The 23,224-nt window shown below is 52.1% G+C and overlaps 1 protein-coding gene across 3 annotated transcripts in view; it reads left to right on the forward strand.

Moving 5' to 3' along the window:
- Nucleotides 1-4,571: 4,571 nt before the first annotated feature.
- Nucleotides 4,572-23,224, forward strand: part of SLC45A3 (solute carrier family 45 member 3) — a 30,458-nt gene continuing 11,805 nt past the window's right edge. The window contains exons 1-3 of one of the 3 annotated variants that reach the window (XM_030965982.1): nt 4,572-4,622; nt 6,513-6,602; nt 20,493-20,780. The gene's annotated coding sequence lies outside the window, so the exon portion shown is untranslated. Of the gene's footprint in view, nt 4,623-5,008; nt 5,076-6,003; nt 6,063-6,512; nt 6,603-20,492; nt 20,781-23,224 lie in introns of those variants that run through there. The other 2 variants (XM_030965983.1, XM_030965981.1) reach the window with 2 other exon arrangements.

Raw genomic sequence — 23,224 nt, forward strand, 5'->3', positions numbered from 1 at the left:
GCCCTGGTGGCCAAGAGGGCCAGTGACACCTGGCCTGGGCCAGGAATGGTGTGGCCAGAGGAGCAGGGAGGTCACTCTGCCCCTGTACCTGTCACTGCTGGGGTCACACCTGGAGTGCCGTGTCCAGCTCTGTCCCCTCAGCTTGGGAAGGACATTGGGACACTGAGCACATCCAGAGGGGCTGGGAACACACAAACCCTGTGAGGAGCCCCTGAGGGAGCTGGGGGTGCTCAGCCTGGAGCAAAGGAGACTCAGGGCTGCCCCCATCGCTCTGCACAGCTCCTGAAAGGCGCCTGTGCTCAGCTGGGGCTGGGCTCTGTCTGCAGGAACTGACACAACCAGAGCACACAGCCTCCAGCTGCACCCAGGGAAATACAGGTTGGGTATCAGGGAAAAGTTTCTTACAGAAAGGGTGATAAAGTGTGGGAAATGAATTTGTAGAGAATTAGGCATTTACAGCATGGTGTGGCAAAAGCTGATAGGCCAAGAAACACTTATAATGTAATTAGGAAATAGTTAACTTCTGATTATGATGGTGTGAATTATAACATCTGTGGTGTCTCACCCTTCACATGAGACTGAAAATGGAATAAAAGTGTTTAAAATGGCTCTCAGTTGCCCCATCTGTGGGTCAGAAAAGAGCATAATCTGGCAATTGTGTTTAACAAAGCCTGGATGTGGCACTGGGTGCCAGGGTTTGGGTGAGGGGCTGGGGCTGGGTTGGACTCAGTGATCTTGAAGGTCTCTTCCAACCTGGTCATCTTGTGAATTCTGTGATTCTGTGAATTCTGTGAATTCTGTGATTCTGTGAATTCTGTGCATGGTGCCAGTGTCCCCTGCGTGTCCCCAAGCTGCCCTTAGGATGCAGAGGGCTCAGGAGCTCCCCAGGCTGATGTGGGGGCACTGGGGGTTCAGAGAGCTGCACCCCCCCTGCCCTGCCCTGCTGGGGCTCCCCTGCCACCCCCGGGACTCCGGGGCACAGCAGAGGTGACAGTGACAAAAGCAGCACAGGCGGGGAGGGGACAGGGCTGAGCTCTGAACCTCCCCTGGCTGGGGCCCTTTGGGTTCCTGCTGCTTTGTGGTTGTCAGTTCCTGCTCGTGCAGACGTGGCAAGGCCACCGCTCCCTGAGGGGTTCACACACTGCTCTGGGGACACCTCCCAGAACTCTGGGTTCCCCTTGTGAGGCTGTGCTGGGACAAGTGACAGCCACAGCTTTGGGGACAATTCTCAGAGCTCTGGGGACAACTTTCCAAATCGTGGGTCAGGCATAGCTCTGGGGACACCTCCCAGAACCCTGGGGACACCTTTCAGAGTTCTGGGTCAGCCACAGCTCTGGGAACAACTCTCAAAGCTCTGGAACAGCCACAACTTCAGGGACACCTCAAAACTCTGGGTGCCCCTGATGGGGAGCAGAGCACATGAGGCTGTGCTGGGACAGGTGACAGTCACAGTTTGGGGACACTTGTCAGAGCTCTGGGAACAACTTTCCAAACCCTGGGTCAGTGACAGCTTTGGGGACACTTCTCAGAGCTCGGGGTCAGTCCCAGCTTTGGGGACACCTCCCCAGGTGAGGAGCTGGCTCTGGGGACAGGCAGGGTCAGGAATACAGCCCAGGAGCCCAGGGGGATGCTGCAATGTTTGTGCTGCTCTCTGTAAACGGAGCAGAAATGCAGATTCCAGGATTTCCAGGATTTCAGGATTTCCAGGATTTCAGGATTTCCCGGATCCAGCCCCGGGAGCTCCCTGCTCTGTGCAGGTGCTGGCAGCGCCCAGAGCCAGGCCAGGATCAATGAGGATTTTGGATTTTGGAGCTTCGTTCGCTTGGCAAAGGCCTTGGAGCCCAGGGAGTGACCCCAGCAAAGCAGAAAATCTCTCAGAACCAGACCCTGCTCCAGACAAGCTTTGCAAAACCTCAGAATCCTGGAGCTGCTGAAGTCTTGAGGCTCCTGGTTGATAAGAAATAAATGAATAAATTGCTCCTTGGCTTTGGCAGTTTATGGCCAGTTGTGGTTCCAAAGCTTTCCTCCACAACCAAAACATGGATATTTTTAAAAAGAAAAATAATTTTTTTTTTTTAAATGAGAAAACCCTCGTTGAACCCATGACTGCAAGCGCTTGGAACTCAAATATTACGAAACTTTGGGGCAGTTAAAATTATGCAACAGAGAACGAGCAGAGTGCTGAGGCTGCGTCCTCCCTGCAGCCTCATCCAGGGAACACCACTCACCTGGGGAGGATGATGAGGAAGGAGATGATGAAGCCGCTTTGCTCTTGGAGAGGCACCGAAACCACCCTTGGGGCCTTCAGGAACAGAACCTTCCATGGGGAACGCAGAACCCAGGGAGCTGAGGGCTGCCCCAGCTCCCCCTGAGCTCCTCCTGCCACGGAAACTGCAACGCCTGCAGCTCCCCTGGCCCAGCTCCTCGGGCTGTGGCAGTTCTTGCTGCACAGGAGCTGCTCCTGCCGTGCCCTGGTTGTCCCTGGGGTGTCCTGGAGTCTTGGGATCTTTTGCGGGTCACAGTGACCCCAAGAAAAGTTAGAAAGTCTCTTTTCTCAGCCCAGTGATGAAGAAGGAGTCAGAGCTCTTCATTTCTTGGTCTCAAGGTTGTTTATTGTTCCTTATCTATAAAATTCTCTCTCCTGCCCTGCCGAGGTCCATCCAGCAGGACAGTTCCAGGCACACTGCCTGCCCCAGGGCAGTGTTATGTCTTTATATAAAAACTACGTGTACAATATTTACAATAACTTCCCAATACCCATCACCTATGTTAGACAGTGAGTTTCTGCTCTAAACCAATCTAAAAGTGCCAACATCACAGCAGAAGATGGAGGCCAAGAAGAAGAAGAAGGAGAAAGGCTGGACATGCCCAGATCCCTCCATCTTGTTCCCTGAACCGCCATTCTAAATCCCCAAAATTCTACATTTTCACCCTGCGATTAATTCACCGTAATTTTACTCAAACACTTGTGGTTTGTAACTCCTCACACAAAGCTGGCAATTGTTTCCAGCCCTTGGGGTGGTGTTATGTCTTTATACTAAAAACCACGTGTACAATATTTACAATTACTTCCCAATACCTGTCACCTGTGTTAGATAGTGAGCTTCTGCTCCAAACCAATCCAAAAGTGCCAACAGCACAGCAGAAGATGGAGGCCAAGAAGAAGAAGGAGAAAGGCTGGACAGGCTCAGTTCCCTCCATCTTGCCTCCTGAACCCCCATACCAAAAACCCCAAAATCTACTTTTCTCTCAGGGACATCCAGGAGAGCCCAGGCTGTAATTTCTGCTTCCAAGCTGCCTCAACCAACATCACCCAGTGACTCAGAGCCCGGAATAGAAGAGTGGAAATTGAAATTCACTCTGCTCCTCTGACCGCTGAGCCCTGCAGCGCCCAGATCTGTGTGGGCACAACGTTTGGGAGACTCATTTGCTCCAGTGCTAAAGAGGGAGGAAAATAGAAAAAAAAAAAAAAAAAAAAAAAAAAAAAAAAAAAGAGCACTATATAGCTATTTAATTGCCTGTGAACTTCTCTGACTAAAAAACAGGAGCAGCTCTCCCCACCCAAATTTGGATTCTGGCCCTTTCCCAGCTGAAGTCACAGCCCAGCTCTCCAGCGTTTTTTGTTGGGTTTGGAGTTTTTTATTATCGAGTTCCTATCAGCATCTGGACTGCCAAAAATGCCTTTTTTCCCCCCAGGAAACAGCAGCGTGGTTTTTCTCCTCATCAGCCACCCCAGTGAGTGAGTTCTCATCAGCTCAAGTGACAGCAAATGCAGGTGCTCCTCTGCTTTTCTCTGCGCAGGGCGAGTCCTTCCAGCAAACTTGGGCAGGGAACAGCTGTTTCCAGTGAAAAAAAAAAAAAAAAAAAAGAGAAAAAAACCACCATCCTGCTGACCCAAGCTGAAATGTGACGTGGAAATGGGATTTTTGACCTTGAGAGCTACGAAGTTGCTCCAAAGGAGGGACCCTGTGAAGATTAAAAATAACGAAGCTTTGTAATGCTTCTGCAGCTCCTGGAGCTGAGCGAGTTCATCCCAAAGCAAAGGGCCAAGGCTTTAAATAGCACGAGGGTTTTGATGACTTTTTAAAGTCCTCAGCTGAAGAACTCGGCCCAGCATTTGCAAACATTCATTTAGGAGCAGCTGGTTTTCTCAACTGCATTCTTGTCTCATTTTTCCTCTCGTTTTGTTCACGCACACACACACACACACACACACAAAATAAGATATTTGCTGCTGCAGATGTTCAGGGGAGGCTGCTCTGTTCTCATCTCCAGGGCTGTGTGGATGAATGGAACGTTGATTTTTCCCTCAGTTTAGGGTTCTGTTTAGCCCCTTTTTTTTTTGAGTTAGGTGCTGATACAATGCCTAGATCTCTCTCTGTATAAATGTGTATATTTTGTGTCCCTCTCCCTCGCACGCCATGTGGGTTTAAGCACTCACCCACCATGAATAATGTCCAGGGCCAGGTCACAGACTTCCCATAGCAGGGGCCCTGTTTGCATCCACTGCAGGCCATTGCAGGGAACCAGCAGCTCAGAAAACCCAAACAAACCCAGGAACTGCTCCTGCTGCTGGCAACACTCCGGCGGGGAGGGGGAAAAAGGGAATTTTTTAAAGAAAGGTCGGGAATTTGGGGTGGATGGTGCTGTGGGATGGGGCTGGTGGCAGCGGGGAGGGCTTGGGAATGGGGCTGAGGGAATGGAGCTGATCTGCCAGAGTGGGCTGTGAGAGTTTGGGGCTGCAGGGACGGATCTGTGGGGATGGGGATGCGGGAACGGGGCTGAGGGAAAGGGGCTGCGGGGAACGGGGCTGCAGGGACGGATCTGTGGGGATGGGGATGCGGGAACGGGGCTGCTCTTCCACAGGGGGCTGCGGGAGGGGCTGCAGGGACGGATCTGTGGGGATGGGGATGCGGGAACGGGGCTGCTCTTCCACAGGGGGCTGCGGGAGTTTGGGGCTACAGGGATGAGGATGCGGGATGAGGATGCAGGAACGGGGCTGCTCCACCGGAGGGGTTTGGCCTCAGGGATGCGGGATCAGGACCGCGGCAATGGGGCTGTTACCCCAGCCAAAGGTGCGGGAATGGGACTGCGGGGACTGGGGTCTTGTCCCTGCGGGGATTCGGGATCGGGGCTCTTGTCCCTGCTAAAGGTGCAGGATCAGGACTGCGGGATCGGGTGTATTCTCTCAGCGAGGGCTGCGAGATCGGGTCTGCGCGGATTGGGTTTTTGTCCCTACGAGGATGCGGGATCGGGACTGCGGGAACGGGGCTGCATCCCGGCGAAGGGCGCGGGACCGGGGCGGTTGTCCCCGCGGGGCTGCGGGAACGGGACAGCGGGGACTGGGCTGCGGGATAGGGACTGAGGGGACGGGGCTGTTCTCCCAGGGAAGGGTGCGGGAATGGGACTGCGGGGATTGGGGTCTTGTCCCTGCAGGAATGCGGGAACGGGACTGCGGGAACGGGGCTGTTGTCCCCTCGGAGCTGCGGGATCGGGACTGTTCTTCCAGCGGGGACTGCGCGACAGGGGCCGTTGTTTCCGCGGGGCTGCGGGATCGGAACTGCGGGCACCGGGGCTGAGGGGTCCGTGACTGCGGGAACCGAGGCTGTTCTCCCACCGGGGCTGCGGGGATGGGGCTGTTCTCCCCTCGGGGCTGTTCTGCCACCGGGGTTACGGGATCGGGGCTGTTCTCCCACCGGGGCTGCAGGAATGGGGCTGTTGTCCCCTCGGGGCTGTTCTCCCACCGGGATTGCAGGCACCGGGGCTGTTCTGCCACCGGGGCTGCGGGATCGGGGCTGCGGGAATGGGGCTGTTCTGCCACCGGGATTGCAGGCACCGGGGCTGTTCTCCCACCGGGGCTGCGGGACCGGGGCCGTTCTCCCCCCGGGGCTGCTGGCACCGCGTTGCGGGATGCTGCTCCGGCGGATCCCGCGGCCCCGGGGCGGGGGTGCCGTTGCCGGGGGGGCCCCGCCCGCGGCAGCGCATGCTCCGTGCCCGCCCAACCTGCGCTTTAAACGGCGGCGGAGGCGCGGGCACCGCGCTGAGCCCCGGCTGCCGCCGAGGTACGGCTGGGCACGGGGCTGGGCACGGGGCTGGGCACGGGGCTGGGCACGGCATGCGGGTGTGCTGGGCACGGGGCTGGGCCGAACCGAGCCGGGCCGGGCCGGGGGGATGCGCGGGCAGGGATGCGGCTGTGGCTGCCCCGGGATGCCGCCCCTGGTACCGGGATGCGGCTCTCGCTGCCTTCCCCGGGGGTTCCGGGCACATCGCGGGGCTCTCGGGGCTCCCTCCGCTCCCGCAGCCGCTGCAGCACCGAGCGCTGCCCGCCGGCTCCGGCCGGGACGGCGGCGCTGCCCGCGGGAGGAAGAGGAGGAGGAGGCGCTCCGGGGCTGATGCTCCTGCGCTGGAGCTGCTGCGGGAAAACAAAAAAAAAAAACCAAAAACGGAGCAGGAGGGACTGGGGAGGGTGTCCTGGCCTCCCCGAGCTCTTCCCAAACTCCTCATTCCTGCAGGCACACCGCAAGGCTCGAAGGTTCCTGAGCGGGCAGAGAGTTTGGGCGGCGGGATGGACTCCCAGGAATCCTGAAGACTTGCGGGGACAGGTCAGTGAATCCTTAGAATCCGAGCAAAGGGAGTTTTCACTACCCCCCTGTAATGAAAAACTCATTTGCATTGCCCCCCTGTAATGAAAAACTCATTTTCATTACTCCCCCTGTAATGAAAACTCATTTTCGTTCCCCCCGGTTCTGTTCGGGTTTGGTGCCTCCCCTCCAGCTCTGCTGCCCCACGCTGTCCCTAAATGCCATAATGGGGATCATTCCGGGGATTCCTGACTTTGACAGCGCTCGAGGTTTTGGTGGTGAAACGCTGGAGTTGTTTGTGATAAACTCCCCGGCTCGTTTGTCTTGCCACGGATGACAGCTTTAGGAGGAAGGGAGAAGCACGAAAATAAATTTATTCATTTCATGCTGGTGATGGCCAGACCTGGCAAGATGCTCGATTTCCATTGTTATGTTACAAACAAACATAAAATCGGGAGGGAAAAAGCTTTCCTGGTGCTCACCTGGAGCTGTTAGACTCACGAGCAGCACAGAGAACGTGGCCAGGCTCAAAATCCCAGTTTTGCCCTGTTCTGGTTCTAGGTGTGATTCAGGGGAGCAGCCTCGGTGTGTAACATGAGAATATCTCCAAATTTATAGAAATAGAACATGAGTAAGAACTTCAAAAGTACCCAAATGACCTGGGCACTGAAGTCATGCAGACACTCCTGAAAAACATGTACCAGCCTTGAAACCTTTTCTATTATTCACCCCGCCTGCAATTTTCTTATTTCTTTCTTTTTTTTTTTTTTTTTTTTTTTTTTTTTTTTTGTTTTGAAATATTTGATGCTGCCTGAAACTTTCTGGCATCATCCAGAACTGTTTCCCCTCGTGGGGAGTGGCACTGGAGCCAGATTGCCAACCCTGGGATTCCAGGCTGTGCCCAAAACTCTGAATTTTATTGCCACAGAAAAGTAAAACTCTGGATTTTATTGCCACAGAGCACTTGGCCGATAGGACTTGGGAAAAAAAAAAAAAATATTAGAAATTTGGTATGGATAACAAGAATCTCCAGAATTAACAGCAAATTAAATGAGAGCTTCACAGGGCATATAAATCCCCGGATTTTGGGATTTAGGGAGGGAATTCTCCTTGCTGTGGCTGCTGTGGGGATATTCCCAAAAATCCTGTGGTGATTCTGTGGGTGCTGTGTCCTCCTTTCCAGGTCCCAGTGAGCACCAGGAGGCTGCTGGAAGGGGCAGAACCAGCACCATCCCCTGTGAGCACTGGTGGAACCTCCACGTGCTCCAAACAAACCCCACCAGCACCAAAAATGAGCAAAATCCCATTTTTATCGGCAGGTTTTTGGCCATGTCTGTGCTGGGAGAGGCTGGAATCACTGGGCTGATCCCTGGGTTAAAAAATACAACCCTGGGTCTACTTTGTCTTTGCCAGAGTCCCTAGGAAATGATGTTTAGCATAAACTCTTGGTAACCTTTTCCCCAAACTGTTTATTTCGCTGCAGCACTCAAGTGGCAGCGCTGGGGAGGGGAGGAGGGGTGAATTTGGCTTTTCCTCCCTGAGTTTCATCTCTTTTCTCTTCAGCCAAAGCCTCAGCACGGAGCTCAGGGTGATGGCTGGGCCCTTGTGCCTCTTGATGGAATTCGAGTTCAGACTCCTAAAAATAATTTTAAAAATCATTTTAATTCTGTGCCCAGGGCCTGTTTTCCTCCTGTGATTTACCCTTGCCCGGGTTCGGCAGAATTGCCGGTGTAAAACCTTGTCAGGGGCAGGGAGGGCAGAAGGGGTGGGTACGGAACCCAAAACGGGCTGGATTGCCTCTGTTTGGAAATAATTCCATCCGGTGATGGTGCCCTGTGGCTCCTGGGGTGGGCAGCCAGCCTAGCACAGCTCCTGGTGGCTAAAACCCATCCCAAAGGGCTAAAACCCTATCCCAAACTGCTAAAAACCCATCCCAAACTGCTAAAAACCCATCCCAAGCAGCTGAAACCCAGCCCAAGCAGCTAAAAACCATCCCAAGCAGCTAAAACCCATCCCAAAGAGCTAAAAAACCATCCCAAAGAGCTAAAACCCATCCCAAACGGCTAAAACCCAGCCCAAACAGCCAAAAAACTCATCCCAAGCAACTAAAACCCATCCCAAGCAGCTAAAACCCATCCCAAACTGCTAAAAACTCACCCCAAATGGCTAAAACTAATTCCAAACTGCTAAAACCCATCCCAAGCAGCTAAAAACCCATCCCAAGCAGCTAAAATTCATCCCAAACTGCTAAAACCCATCCCAAACTGCTAAAACCCATCCCAAACTGCTAAAAACTCACCCCAAACTGCTAAAAACTCACCCCAAACTGCTAAAACCCATCCCAAACTGCTAAAAACCCATCCCAAACTGCTAAAACCTCACCCCAAACTGCTAAAACTCATCCCAAAGTGCTAAAACTCGTCCCAGACTGCTAAAACCCAGCCTGGAGAGCCACCCTGGCAAGTGTTGTGAGCCCTCAGCCCCGTTTAAGCCGTGATCCAAGCTGAGTGCGCAGCAAGGCAGCCATGAGAAGCTGGTGAGCAGCTGTCAGCTCTTCGCAGTGCTGATTTCTGGGTTTCTGATCGTCCCGTGTCGCACATCCAGGCTGTCCCTGTGAGGGCAGGGACCCCCGGCCCGGCTGAGGAAGGGGATGGAGACCCTCAGGGAGGAATCCTGGCTTTCCAGAAGCAGAGGGAGGTTTTAAAACCATCCCTGAAAGGCAGCCAAGCACAATCTTGCGCTCACCATAAAGAAAAGAACAGGGAAAAATAATACAAAATACAGGATTATTTAGCGGTTCTGTGCGCCGGTGTTTGGTTGTCTCCGGCTGATGGTGTGAGACCTGTCCTGTTCCTTGTGCTGCACTGCTGGAAGAGGCTGATCCTGCCTCGTGGAGCTGCAGAAATTGCTGGTGGGCCCAACCCTCTGAGCTGTGGGGTTGCTTGTTGAGAAAACAAAGCTGAGAGTGGGACTCTGAGGCCACCATTCCATTCCTGTTTGTCTGCCTGGTGCCCTTCCTCCTTGTTTTCATATCCGAAAATGTCAGTTCCTCCAGCCCTTCCCAAATATTTGCTTAACATTTTGCCAGCCTGCAGAAGAGGAGAAGCAGACCCCCGTGAATATTGTCTGGCAAAATAAGGAGGAATGTGGTCCCAAAGGCTCCTTTGTCTGGGGGTGGAACGCACGCAGCAAGGAGCAGGTGCCTGATTTGCTGCTCTGAACCATTTTTTCCTCCTCTCTGTTGCTGCACATGAGCTCAAAGAAAATGCTCTCAGTCCACATCCCAAGGATTGGCTCTGTCCTTCGCCCAGAAACCTCGTGGCTTGTTGATCTGGGGATTTCAGAGCCAGATTTGGGTGGCTTGCAGATGAATTCTGGGGATTTCAGAGCCAGATTTGGGTGGCTTGCAGATGAATTCTGGGGATTTCAGAGCCAGATTTGGGTGGCTTGCAGATGAATTCTCATCCTGGCCAGGGCTGGAATGCTCAGGAGGTTTAAGGATGCCCTCTGGCAAAGTTTGAGGTTTATTTGAAAATAAAACAATGCTGGGTGCTGGGGTTGGTTTGTGAGGTGTGAAAGTTTTTTCCCTTCAATCAGAGGAGCTGTTTTGGGGTTGTTTTTTTTTTTTTCCCCCACCTTTGTTTTGTTGGGAGCTGAAGTTCTCAGTGGTGGTTTGTCTGCAGGAGCTGGGACTTCAGGAAAAACAGAAATCTAATGAGTGCAGTGACTCAAATCCGTGCAGGTTGTCAGCACTCAGCAGACATTAATGTTCTCCCCAGGAAAAATGTGCACAGAGCTGTGGGCAGCACCGAAATCCTGCCTTAGATTTATGCCTGGAGACTTTGGGTGAAATGGGGCGTGCAGGAAAATCCCTGGGCCGCACTTTGCTTCCCAAACATCAGCGGTGAATCCTGCTGGGATCTGACTGGAAGAGGCTGAGGTGAGGCTCAGACCTCAGCTCTGGTGCTGATTTGCATCCCAATTCCCTGCTCTTAATTTAGGATTAATGGGCAGAGCTGGTTTTTGGGTGGGATTTGAAGTGGGTGTGAACAAACTCGTCCAATTTAACTGGACCTTGTGAGTGATTTTGTGCCTTTGCATCCCAATTCCCTGCTCTTAATTTAGGATTAATGAGCAGACCTGGCTCTTGTGTGGGATTTGAAGTGGTTGTGACCAAACCTCTCCACTTTAGCTGGACCCTGTGAGTGATTTTATCCCTGATGGTGATTTTGTGCCTTTGCATCCCAATTCCCTGCTCTTAATTCAGGATTGATAAGCAGAGCTCTCGTGTGGGATTTGAAGTGGTTGTGACCAAACCTCTCCACTTTAGCTGGACCCTGTGAGTGATTTCATCCCTGATGATGATTTTGTGCCTTTTCTGGGGAACGTTGGGCTGCATCTGCCCTTGCTCCAGGGTGTTTTCCTGTTCCTTCCCCTCTCCCAGGGCTGTGGGGTCACCTCAGTGCGGGGAGTTGATACCCAGAGTGGGTTTTGGTCACCTCCAGGAGCTGGGCTGACCCTGTTGGCTCTCCCTGGGAGCGCTGCCTACCTCCCTGTGGATTCTGGCACAATTCCCGTGCTCTGCCTTGGAACTGTGCACAGACAATAAGGGATTGTTGTGGTCACGGGGTGAGCTCTTCCCTGGGGGTCAGCAGGGCCCATAAACCCCGAGCTGGAGCACAAAGGGACAGGGAGGGGACAGGGACAGCGGGCGGGGGTGCCAGGTACCGGCAGAAGGGACAGGGAGGGCTTTGTGTGGCCACTGCCGCTGCTGGGCTCCAGAGGTGCCTTTGGGAATGTGGGTGACAATTCCTGATGGGAATGTGGGTGACAATTCCTGTTGGGAATGTGGGTGACAATTCCTGTTGGGAATATTGGTGACAAACAGTTCCTGTTGGGAATGTTGGTGACAAACAATTTCTGTTGGGAATGTAGGTGACAAACAATTCCTGAGTGTTCGAGAATGGTGGTGACAAAAAAGTCCTGATGGGAATGTGGGTCACAAACAATTCCTGTGCATTTGGGAGTGTTGGTGACAAATCATTCCTGTCGGGAATGTGGGTGACAAACCATTTTGTGCCTTTGGGAATGTTTGTGACAAACAATTCCTGTTAGGAATGTAGGTGACAAATGATTCCTGTTGGGAATGTGGGTGACAAAAAATTTCTGTGTGTGTGTTGGTGACAAACGATTCCTGAGTGTTTGGGAACATTGATGACAAATGATTCCTGTTGGGAATGTTAGTGAGTGACAAACCATTCCTGTACATTTGGGAATGTTGGTGACAAACAATTCCTGTACATTTTGAAGTGTTGGACACAAACAATTCCTGTTGGGAACATTGGTGACAAACGATTCCTGAGCGTTTGGGAATGTGGGTGACAATTCCTGTTGGGAGTGTTGGACACAAACAATTCCTGTTGGGAACATTGGTGACAAACGATTCGTGCGCCAGGGTTGGCTGGAGCAGCTGGAACAAAAGGCTGCTGTGCCCCGGCCAAGGCCGAGTGAGCAGCTAATGGGCCTGCAGGGGTGGCTGTCCATGGGGAATGACTGAGCTGGGCCTGCAGGGGTGGCTTTGGATGGAGACTGACTGAGCCAGGTCTAGGACAGAGCTGGGGAGGCTCTGAGTGTGCAAATCCAAAGCAGAGCTCAGGAATGACATGGGGATGGCTGCAGGGAGGGAGGGAAGGAAGGACGGACACTTCCCAGCTATTAAATCTTCCTAGCCCATGGATATTGTTTCAGGGGAAATTCCTGCAGCCTCAGTGCTGGAGATGCCTCCACTCAGGCTGGAGGATGTGCTGTTGGGATGATGATCCCACAGGGCCTCCTTCATTTGTGATCCTCCAAGCAGGAGAACCTGGGCTTGTGCTGCCCCCAGAGCCTCCCATCCATCCCAGGGCTGAGAGCAGAGCATGAGTGTTGGGTTAAACCCTTTCCTGACCCAGAGACGGGATAGCTGAGAGGTGTTTTAAAAAGTTTTATTCCATTTTCCATCTTGTGAGAAGGATGAGACAATACAGGTGTATAATATAATATAATATAATATAATATAATATAATATAATATAATATAATATAATATAATATAATATAATATAATATAATATAATATAATATAATATAATATAATATAATATAATATAATATGAACATAATTAAAATATAATTAAAAGGTAATGTGATGTAGCGTAGAGTAATGTAGTGTATAATAGCATAATTTAGTATATAATAATATAATAGATAATAAAATATACTATAAAATATACTATAAAATATACTATAAAATAAACTATATACTATATAATATAACATACTATATAATATATAATATAATATAATATAATATAATATAATATAATATAATATAATATAATATAATATCAGATCATAGATCATATCATATCATATCAGATCAGATCATATCAGATCATATAATATAATATCATATAATATAAGATCATATAATATAATTAATATAATATATTCACACCATCACAATCAGAAATTAACTATTTCCTAACCACAAAACCCCATAAGCATTTCTCGGCCTGTCAGCTTTAGCCGCACCACGCTGCAGATGCCATTCCCTGCACACAGATTCACGCTGTGTGTGCCTTCTGTCAGGCCCTAAGGGCTCTGCCCAAGCCCATTTCCCAGAGCGGAGCCTTTGGGCTGTCCCTGTGCTGGCACAGCCAGCGTGGCCCAGGAAGGTGCTGGGTGCCAGCCCCAGGTGCCCTGGCCGTGCGCCCAGGGCGCTCTGCAGGAATATCAGAGATCTCCGGGCCTCATTTGTGGCTCTCTGAACTCTACCCCAGCAAACAATGGCAAGAGGCAGCCTGGCACGGAGAGAAAATCCTGTTCCTGCTCAGTGCTCGCTGCACAAACTTCCATTCCTGTTTTTAACAACAAACAGGGAGAAATTTCAGCTCTCGGAGCTCCTTCCTGCCTGTCCCCCTCGTGCCCTGTGCCACAGAACCCCTCAGCAGCTCTGCAAAATCCAGGCAGCTTTGAACTTGAACCCCATGCCTAATTAGTAAAAAAAGCTAATAATTTATTTAGGGCTGATGTTCTTTCCAGGCCTCAAAATACAAGTGAGGCTCCTGTTTGGGTGGGGAGTGAGGGGGTGGTAAAAATGCCTCACTCCATCCACCTCCTGGAGAAATGGCAGCTTCGAGCCTTGGTATTTTTATTTTTATTTTTATTTTTAGATTTGGTTTTGGTTTTGGGTTTTTTTTCTTTTTGAAGTGGAAAATTTCCCTTCCAGATATTCCTCACTGCTCTATTTATTCTGGTGAATGTCAAACCCCTGCATGTTGTGAGTCCGTAGCACATTAAACTGATAGTGAGAAGGGAGAAAGCCAAAAGCTTCTTAAGTTCTCCATCAAGCCCTTCCAGTGAAACTTATCTGCCTCAGGAAATAAAAATCTGATTGCCCCTTATCTTTGCAATTATCAGGCCAAAAAAAAAAAAAAAATTGTGGAATCTGCCGTTTTCAGGCCCAGGCCCTGGTGGCTGCTCTGTCATGATAAGGAAAAGTCTCCCAGTGATCTGAGGCCCCTCATTAACCCCCAGGGGTTGATGATGTGCTGCAGGCAGGAGGCAGGGCCTGGGCAGAGCCAGGCACGTGAAACTGCTTTTTTTTTTACAGCTCTGAGATGTGGATTTTGCCCTTAAAACAGCCCAGAAAATTCCCATTATTGCCTGCACACCTCCCCCTCTGATGTGACATTGGCATAAAAACTCCTCTCCATGGCCAGAGGGGTGACTGGGAGGGTGAAAATGAGTGAGGGGACAAGGAAATCTCACAGCGACTCCCAGTTTGAAATATTTAGAGAGTTTTGCTTCGTTCCCTGTGCCCATTGCCATGCCAGGGGCACCGGGGGAGCTGTTCAGGGCCCTGCTCTCCCAGCTGTCCTGGGGCTGTTCCTCACCCTGCAAAGGCTCTTTTGTCTGCCTCAAAGCCACGACCTCATTTTACAGACAGAAAACAGAGAGGGAGAAACCCCCCCAACCTGCCAGGGGAGGTCAGAGGGCCGCCTGAGGGATCTGTTAGCAGGGACACAAATAACTGGGGCTGTGGGGCACAAAACTGCCCTGGGGAGATGGCCTGAGCAGCCTGTAAGGGCCCTGGCTGTGTGTCCTGGGCTCCAAGTGCCTCTTTTGAGGAGGAGCACGAGGTCAGGCTCCCAAAATTTGCAGCCAGAGGGGTTCTGGAAGATGTGTGGAGTTTGGGTTGTTCCCTTTTTTCTCCTCAGTTAAAAAGCTCCTGGCCAAAGCAGGATGGGATGGAGAGAGTTCGGGTGCAGGGATGGCTGGAGTTCAGTTTTGGGTGCTGGTGGCTCCTGGAAATGTGTGCCTGGAGCATGTGTGGAGTTTGGATTGTTCTTTTTCCTGAGGAAAAAACTCAGTTCAAAGCAGGGATGTTGAGTCGTTGGGTGCTGGTGGCTCCTGGAAATGTGTGCCTGGAGCATGTGTGGAGTTTGGATTGTTCTTTTTCCTGAGGAAAAAACTCAGTTCAAAGCAGGGATGTTGGAGTTCAGTTTTGGGTGCTGGTTGCCCCTGGAAATGTGTGCCTGGAGCATGTGTGGAGTTTGGGTTATTCCCTTTTTTTTTCCTGAGGAAAAAAGCTCCTGGCAAAAGCAGGATGGGATGGCTGGAGTTCAGTTTTGGAGTTCAGTTTTGGGTGCTGGTGGCTCCTGGAGGTGTGTGTCTGGAGCATGTGTGGAGTTTGGGTTATTCCCTTTTTTTTCCTGAGGAAAAAAGCTCCTGGCAAAAGCAGGATGGGATGGCTGGAGTTCAGTTTTGGAGTTCAGTTTTGGGTGCTGGTGGCTCCTGGAGGTGTGTGTCTGGAGCATGTGTGGGTTTGGGTTGTTCCTTTTTTCCCTGAGGAAAAAGCTCCTGGCAAAAGCAGGATGGGATGGCTGGAGTTCAGTTTTGGGTGCTGGTGGCTCCTGCTGGGGTGAAATTTGTCTGACCCCCTGTGTGGGCACAGTTTGGGGTCAGGGACACCCCTCATCCCTCCTGAAACTCCCCCATTTGCTCCTGAGCTGCTCAGGGCTTGGATTTGCAGCCTCGTGTGCTTTGCTCTGACACCAGAACTGTCCTTCCCCTGACAGTTTTTGCTCGAAAGCCCCCTGGGTTTTGCTCAGACACCAGGACTGTCCTTCCCACCCCAAAGCCACTCCTGAGACTGCTCTGGCTGGCCCTGTGACTGTCATTTTCCAGATAAAGCCAGAAGTGATGTGGCAGAGCTCCTGGAGCTGTCTGGAGCCAGAGCTGCCTGCAGAGGGGTCAGCTGTCCCCTCACACAGCACTTCTGCTCCGGCTGCAAACACCACGTTCCAGTTTCACTTCCCATTTTCCCAGCCATGTGAGCAGACAGGAGGGCTCACAAGAGCAGAGCACTGAGGGCTGCTGGCTGCTCCCCGTGGCAGATGGGGAAATGCTTCTGTCTCACTCAGCACTGGCGGTTTTTTAACTCAGGGGTTTTGTGTCGGGGTGCTCGGTGCTGAGCTGGCCCCTGGGGCCACGGGGGTGCTCTGAGTGCCACCAGCCCTGCTCTTCTCTTGGCCTAGCTTGTTGGGGTAAGCACTCTGTGACCCCTGTTTGTGATCCCACTTTGTGATCCCAGCTCCAGTTTGTTGGGGTAGGCACTTGGTGACCCCTGTTAATCCCAGTTGCAGTTTGTTGGGGTGGCCCCAGTTTGTGACCCCAGTTTGTGATCCCTGTTTTTGATCCCAGTTTCTGATCCCTGTTTGTGATCCCAGCTCCAGCTTGTTGGGGTAAGCACTCTTGTGACCCCTATTTGGGATCTGAGTTTGTGACTTGAGTTTGTGATTCCCCGTTCCAGTTTGTTGGGGTAAGCACTCTGTGATCCCTGTTTGTGATCCCTGTTTGTGATCCCAGCTCCAGCTTGTTGGGGTAAGCACTCTGTGACCCCTATTTGGGATCTGAGTTTGTGATCCCTGTTTGTGATCCCAGCTCCAGCTTGTTGGGATAAGAAGCACTGGGCGATCCCTGTTTGTGATCCCGGTTTGTGATCCTTGATTGTGATCCCTGTTTGTGATTCCCAGCTCCATTCTGTTGTGGTGATCCCAGTTTGTGATCCCAGCTCCAGTTTGTTGGGGTAAGCACTCTGTGATCCCTATTTGGGATCTGAGTTTGTGATCCCAGTTTGTGATCCCAGTTTGTGATCCCAGCCCCAGTTTGTTGGGGGCTCACCTCTTCTGAGGCTGCATCCACGGGGCCATCAGGGCTCAGCAAACCCATCCCAGCACCCCAAATTCCCTCTCAGTGGTTGCTGGGGTGCCCAGCCAGCCTTGCAGGGTCTGAAACCCCAAATTCCCTCTCAGTGGTTGCTGGGGTGCCCAGCCAGCCTTGCAGGGCTGGATCAGCTGCAGATGGCTGGGGGCACCAGGAGATCTCAGAGCAGCTCCCAGTTTAAAATATTTAGATGAAAAATTTCATATTTAGCTGCGGGCTCTGGGGAAGGGGAGGTCTGAGGCACCTGTTGGGGTTGCAGCCCTGGGGAGGCCGCTGCCCTTTTTAAGTGTCCATCTCTTTTTCCTTGCTCCTCACTTGCCTGGATCCCCTTCACAACCAGCCCATTGTGCTGGGGGCTCCAGCAGCTGGGTGGAGTGTTTCAGGCTCAAGTGTAATTTCAGTGCTTTTAAAAGCTTTTGGAGGGCTTTTTCTTCTTCTTTTTTTTTTTTCTTTCCCCTGAAGAGGACAGCAACGCCAACAAGGGATAATTTGATGGATTACTCTGCAGGGCTGAGGGGCTCTCCTTAATCCCCTTTGTGGGGCTGCTGGAGGAGACGCAGAGCAGAAGCCCCCAGCCCCAGGCAGAGAAAAGGCAGCTCAGCAGGGTGGGTTTCACACTCTGACACATAAATACAGGCCCTGGTCATGTGGTGCTGGATATAATCTGTGCCCGTCCCCACTCTGAGGAGAAGGGGGCACCTGGAGGGGGCTGGTTTTTTCCCCCTTTCCAGTTTAATTTACATTTTGATTCTTCTGCTTGAAAAAAAAAAAGAAAAAAAATCATAATAAGCAGAGAAGAAAGGCCTGTGGGGGGAGAGGTTGGTTTGGATCAAGTGCCAGGGGTGATGGGCACAGTCTTTAAGCGGCAGAAATGAGTGAAAAGCAGAAGCAGAGATCATCTCATTTCCCCTCCTGCTCCGGAACGGGGGCTCCTCTCATGAATAAAAGCAAGAGCTGGGGTCGTGCAGCAGCACAACAAAGCTGGGGCTCTGCTGTGCAGTCAGCCAAGCTTGTCTGAGGGCTGGAGCTGCTGCAGCAGCCCTGACGCCGGCGCAGGGGAGCGTGACCACGAGGGCTGAGCCTCTCAGAGCTGAAATGCTGCTGATTTTGGGGGTGCCGAGGAGCCTGGGAGGTTTTGCTTGATGGATTTGGTGAGGAGATGCCAGTCCTGAGTGGGTACAATGCTGCCAGACCCTGCTGTGCACCAGCACAAATCCCAGCCCAGGCTGGAGATCCCTGTGCAGCTGAGCTGGGCTTTACTGAAGCTTTTCAGCCCAGCAGCCCTGACCTGAACTCAGCTTTGGGGAGCTCCTCATGAGGTGGGATGAGGTGAGGCTGAGGCTCATCCCAGCAGCCCTGGCCCTGCTGGCTGCAGGACTCGGGGTGCCCAGCTCCAGCTGTTCCCAGTTCCAGTTCAGCTCAGTTCCAGCTGTGCCCATCTCCAGCAGTGCCCATCTCCAGTTCTCCAGCTGTGCCCATCTCCAGCAGTGCCCAGCTCCAACAGTGCCCAGCTCCAGTTGTTCCCAGCTCCAGTTGTTCCCACTCCAGTTGTTCCCACTCCAGTTATGCCCAGTTCAAGCTGTTCCCAGTTCCAGCTGTTCCCACCTCCATTATTCCCAGTTCCAGCTGTGCTCATCTCCAGCTGTTCCCATTCCAGCTGTTCCCAGTTCCAGCTGTGCCCATCTCCTGCCCCTGCCCCTGGCATGGATGCAGCCCAAGGGCAAAGCCCAGCCAGGAGCAGGGAGCTGCTGGCCCTGGCACAGCCCTGCTGTGGCCCTGGGCTCGTGTCTGTGCCCCAGAGAGCTCCAGCAGTGCCAGCCTGGCCTCTGCTGAGCCAGTGACCCCCTCAGGCTCAGAGGGCTCTGTTTGAAGGAGGAGGAGGAGGATGAGGAGGAGGATGAGGCCTGGCTGGAGCTGGCTGCTCTTTGCTGGGAGGAAGGCTCCTGGCAGGAGCAGTTCCTGTGCCACAGGAGGGTGCAGGCACAGAGGCTCTGGGATGAGCTTAGGACATCCTTCAAGTGTGAGATCTGAGGGTGAAGGGCAGGACAGAGCTCCCTCCAGCCTGCCAGCATTCCCCCTGGGCTGTGCATTCCCAAAGGGAGATGCCCTCAGCTGTGTGCCTGTGCCAGGGAACCCTCTGTGCCCTAAAGGGCTCAGGGTTTTAGCCCTGGAAGCAGCAGGATCCCCTTGTGTGGGGGTGCAGAGGTTCCAGTGAGGCGGGAGAGTGGAGCCGTCCCCCAAATCCAGGGGTGTCCCTGGGGAGGCTGGAGCTGCCACCAGGAATGGCCCTTTGTGACCCCCGTGGCCTGAGGGATCCTGGCTGCCGGGCCCTGCCCTGGGAGACAAGGGAGGGAATCCCAAACCCTGCTCTGGAGGGGATTTCCAGGCTGCTGCTGCTGCTCTGTCCCCAAGAATGGAGCCCCGGGGCTCAAAGGAAACGCGGGGTTAATTCCCAGAGCCCGAATCCATCCCCTCCCCGAGCTGTGAATGGGGTCAAGGAGATTTGGGAGGGGAGGAGGGCCGGGGACGGGGTCAGGAGAGGTCAGGTGAGTGTTCCATTCCATGCCAGGAGCCTGCCAGAGCTATTCTCCATGGTGCATTTCCCATTCAGCAGCACTGAATGGACACTGATAGCTGTGAAAGGCCCTGGCTGCTCCTGAGCTCTCTCCCCCTGGAGCTCTCTGCCACCCTTTCTTCCAAAGGGCTTCAGGGAATTCATAAAGAGCCCCTCAGGAGGTTGGAAATGGAATGGTGGGGTTGTGAGTGGGAGCTGTTTGCCTGCCCCTGTCTCTGGGTGCCAAACCTGGGCAGGGAGGGTGAGGAGTGAATCACCTGGGCTGGAGCAGTCCCACCTCAGCCAAGGGATTTCCTTTCCTATGGGAATAAAGCAGCCCGGACAGGGCAGAAATAATTAATAATGGTCTTGGTTTGGAAAGACAGGAGTCTGCTAAGGAAGGCAGGAGGCTCCCCTGAAATGGAGAATGTGAACCCTCCCCACCCCTCTGAATTGCTGTAAATTTTAAATTAAGGGGCTCTTAGGCAAAAATGTGGGAGCAGGAAACAACAGTTCTTTAATAGGGAAAGGGAAAAAAATTATAAAATAAATAATGCAGTAACCAAACCAACACTGGCAGAGTCAGAACCCAAGCTGACACCCTGTGGATCAGGGTGCTGGCAGCAGTCCCATTGGAATTGTGGCTCAGCCCTCCTGCAGTGTCAGGGGTGGTTCTGCTGGAGCAGGGATCCTGGAGAAAGGTGCAGTCTCTGCCTCTGGAGATCCAGGGCAAGAGGCAGCTGCTGTTCCTCTGGGCAATCCAGTGCAGAAGCCGTGCTGGTGTTCCAGAATCTCCAGATTATATCCGGGTAGCAATGCTTGGCTCCTCCCTCTGGGCTCACATCTCCCAATGGGATGCTGTAGTTCTTATCAGCCATGCAGTGACATCCAATAGTCTGTTATCAGCAGGTGTCCCCTTCTGAGGGAGGTGTGAATGTGGTCACTCAAAGAGAGAGATAAGGCAAACTGCCCACTTGGCATACAGATGGTAATTGAAAACATCTTGCATTGCAATCTTCAACAATAACAAAATTATCAAATGGTTTGGGGGTTGGGAAGGATCTTAAATCTCATTTTGTTCACATGCAGGGACACCTTCCACTATCCCTGGCTGCTGCAAACTGGGCTTGGACACTTGCAGGAATGGAGCAGCCACATTTTCTCTGGGAAACCTGTTCCAGTGCCTCAGCATCCTCACCCTGAACCAAATTCCCTGCTGCCTGGTCGCTGCTGTTTGTTGGGCTGCACAACCACTGCACATCAAAGCCTACAAAGCCACATCCAGCATCATCCCTTGGTCCCTCTGCACCAGTAGCAGAGATTATGGAGTAGCAGGACATGGATTCTCCCAGGAATAAATGAGTTTTTCTCTGCCAGGTAAGTACACCCACATTTTATTTTTAAAATCACTCTTCACTCTAAGCTCTGCTGAGATGTAATTTCCCTGTGTTGGGAAGATTTAGGCAGAGGAAAGGTTTCTTTTGTGTGTGTCCATCAATGCCCAGCACATCCACCTTTTCCAGGTGTTTGGGGTTGGTTTTTTTCCTAAAATCTTCCCTGGCTTCATCTTCTTCTCTGCCTTTGTCCAGCAAAGCTTTGCTCCTGCCCTGGACCCGCCCTCCTACCTGGCTGCCAGGTGAGGCAGCTGATCTGCTGATCTCTGCAGGGAAAGGGCAGGGGAAAATGGGTTTGGAAGCTTTAAAAGCACACCAGAGAGCCATGGGTTTGGAGATTTTGGGGTTTTTAAAAAGAGAAACATGGCTTTGAGATGGTTTGGGTTTTTTAAAAGAAAGCTATGAGTTTGGAGATGGTTTGAGTTTTTTAAAAGAGAGCCATAGGTTTGGAGATGTTTGGATTTTTTGAAAGAAAACTGTGGGTTTGAGATGGTTTGGGTTTTTAAAAGAGAGCCATGGCTTTGGAGATGTTTGGGCTTTTTAAAAGAGAGCCATGGCTTTGGAGATGGTTTGAGTTTTTTAAAAGAGAGCCATGGCTTTGGAGATTTTGGGCTTTTTTAAAAGAGAGCCATGGCTTTGGAGATGGTTTGAGTTTTTTAAAATAGAGCCATGGCTTTGGAGATGTTTGGGTTTTTTGAAAGAAAACTATGAGTTTGAGATGGTTTGGGTTTTTTGAAGAAAGCCATGGCTTTGGAGATTATTTGGGTTTTTTAAAAGCAAACCAGAGAGCCATGGCTTTGGAGATGTTTGGATTTTTTAAAAGAGAGCTGTGGGTCTGGAGATGGTTTGGGTTTTTTAAAGAAAGCCATGGCTTTGGAGATGGTTTGGGTTTTTCAGAAGAAAGCCATGGGTTTGGAGATGGTTTGGGTTTTTCAGAAGAAAGCCATGGCTTTGGAGATGTTTGGGGTTTTTTAGAAGAAACCCCGAGTTTGAGATGTTTGTCTGTCCCAGGGGAGGGAAGAGGAGCAGCAGCAGCTGATGTCTGTCCCAAGGCACGCCAGCTCTGCGAGCAGCTGTGGGACAGCCCCACATGTGGCTCCCTTCTGCTCCCAAGTGCAGGAAACCTCAAAAAAATCCCTTTTTGGGAACTGCTCAAGGTGCTCCTTGAGGAGGAAAGGACAAACCCTGTTCCTGCTGTGGGGATTTGGGGAAATGAGGCTGGAGGGCGAGAAGTGCCACTGCCACTGCACCAGCTGTCCCCATGGGGCTGGGGAAGGTCCCCAGATCCCCTCTGGGATGGGCAATGCTGCTGTTCCACCAGGGTGTCCCAGCTGGGGATGGATTTTCCTGACTCCTTCCAGCTGCAAAGTCCACAAATTCCCCTGGGAAAGGTTGGATTGGGGGTTTGAGGAGAGGGTGTTTTGTCTTGCTGCTGCTGGGGCTGTCACTGCAGGGCCAGCAAAGCTGCAGGGACATCTTGCTGCCTTTAAAAACAAAATACCAACCCCACGTCCTAAATCGCTGCTGAAACACCAGCAGATCAGCAAAGGAGGGTGATACATGTGAATTTCAGGTGTTGTTTTTTTTTTTTTAATGGCAAAATTCAGGTGCGAGCCCAGAGCTGGGGTTTCCTCAGGGCAGCACCTTTGAGGGGTTGCCAGCAGTGTTTGCTCAGCCTCAGCGAGGGGCTGGGGCACAGGAGTGGCACGGTGACAATAACAGTGCTGTTATCAGCGCAGAGGGAGGGCCCTGGAACCAAACCTGTGCTGGGTTCCACCTCTGCTGCCCTGCCAGCACTGCAGCAGCTTCTGCTGAGAGCCTGGGCTGGGCTGCAGGGAGCACCTGCAGGTGAGTCCTGGCTCCCCGGGCCTCCCAAACCTCCCAAATCTCCGTTTCCCAGCCCCTGTCCTCCCAAATCAACCACCTGCAGGTGAGTCCTGGCTCCCTGAGCCCCCCAAATCTCCTTTTCCCAGCCCCTGCCCTCCCAAATCAGCAATTCAGGTGATTTCCCCACCCAGCACATTTCCCTGTCTCTATTCTGTGGAAAATTAAAAAAAAAAAAATTAAAAGAGGGATGAATGGTGTTGGGATGAAGTTCATCACGTGCTGCAGTTGGGATTTCTCATCTCTGGCTGTTGGTGATTGTTGCTTCAGGGATTTGTTTTCTCCTCGAAGGGTGTGGAGGGGGAGGAGAGCTCTGTTCCTACCTGCAGATAAGAAATCCAGCTCTGCCTCCACACTGGAACTCTCAGGCAGGTGGACAGATCCCTGCTGCCTCCCCAGAGCTCTGTCACAGCAGCAAAAGGGAAAAAAACCCCAATTTTTAATCGGTGTGAGGCATCTCTCACTTGATGTTTGGGGTTTCTTTTGGGATAACTCCCCCTGTCCGAGCTCTCCACACCCAGAGCACAGCAGGCAGTGGGCATC

The sequence above is a fragment of the Camarhynchus parvulus genome, chromosome 26 (genome assembly GCF_901933205.1).
Source record: "Camarhynchus parvulus chromosome 26, STF_HiC, whole genome shotgun sequence".
NCBI lineage: Eukaryota > Metazoa > Chordata > Aves > Passeriformes > Thraupidae > Camarhynchus > Camarhynchus parvulus.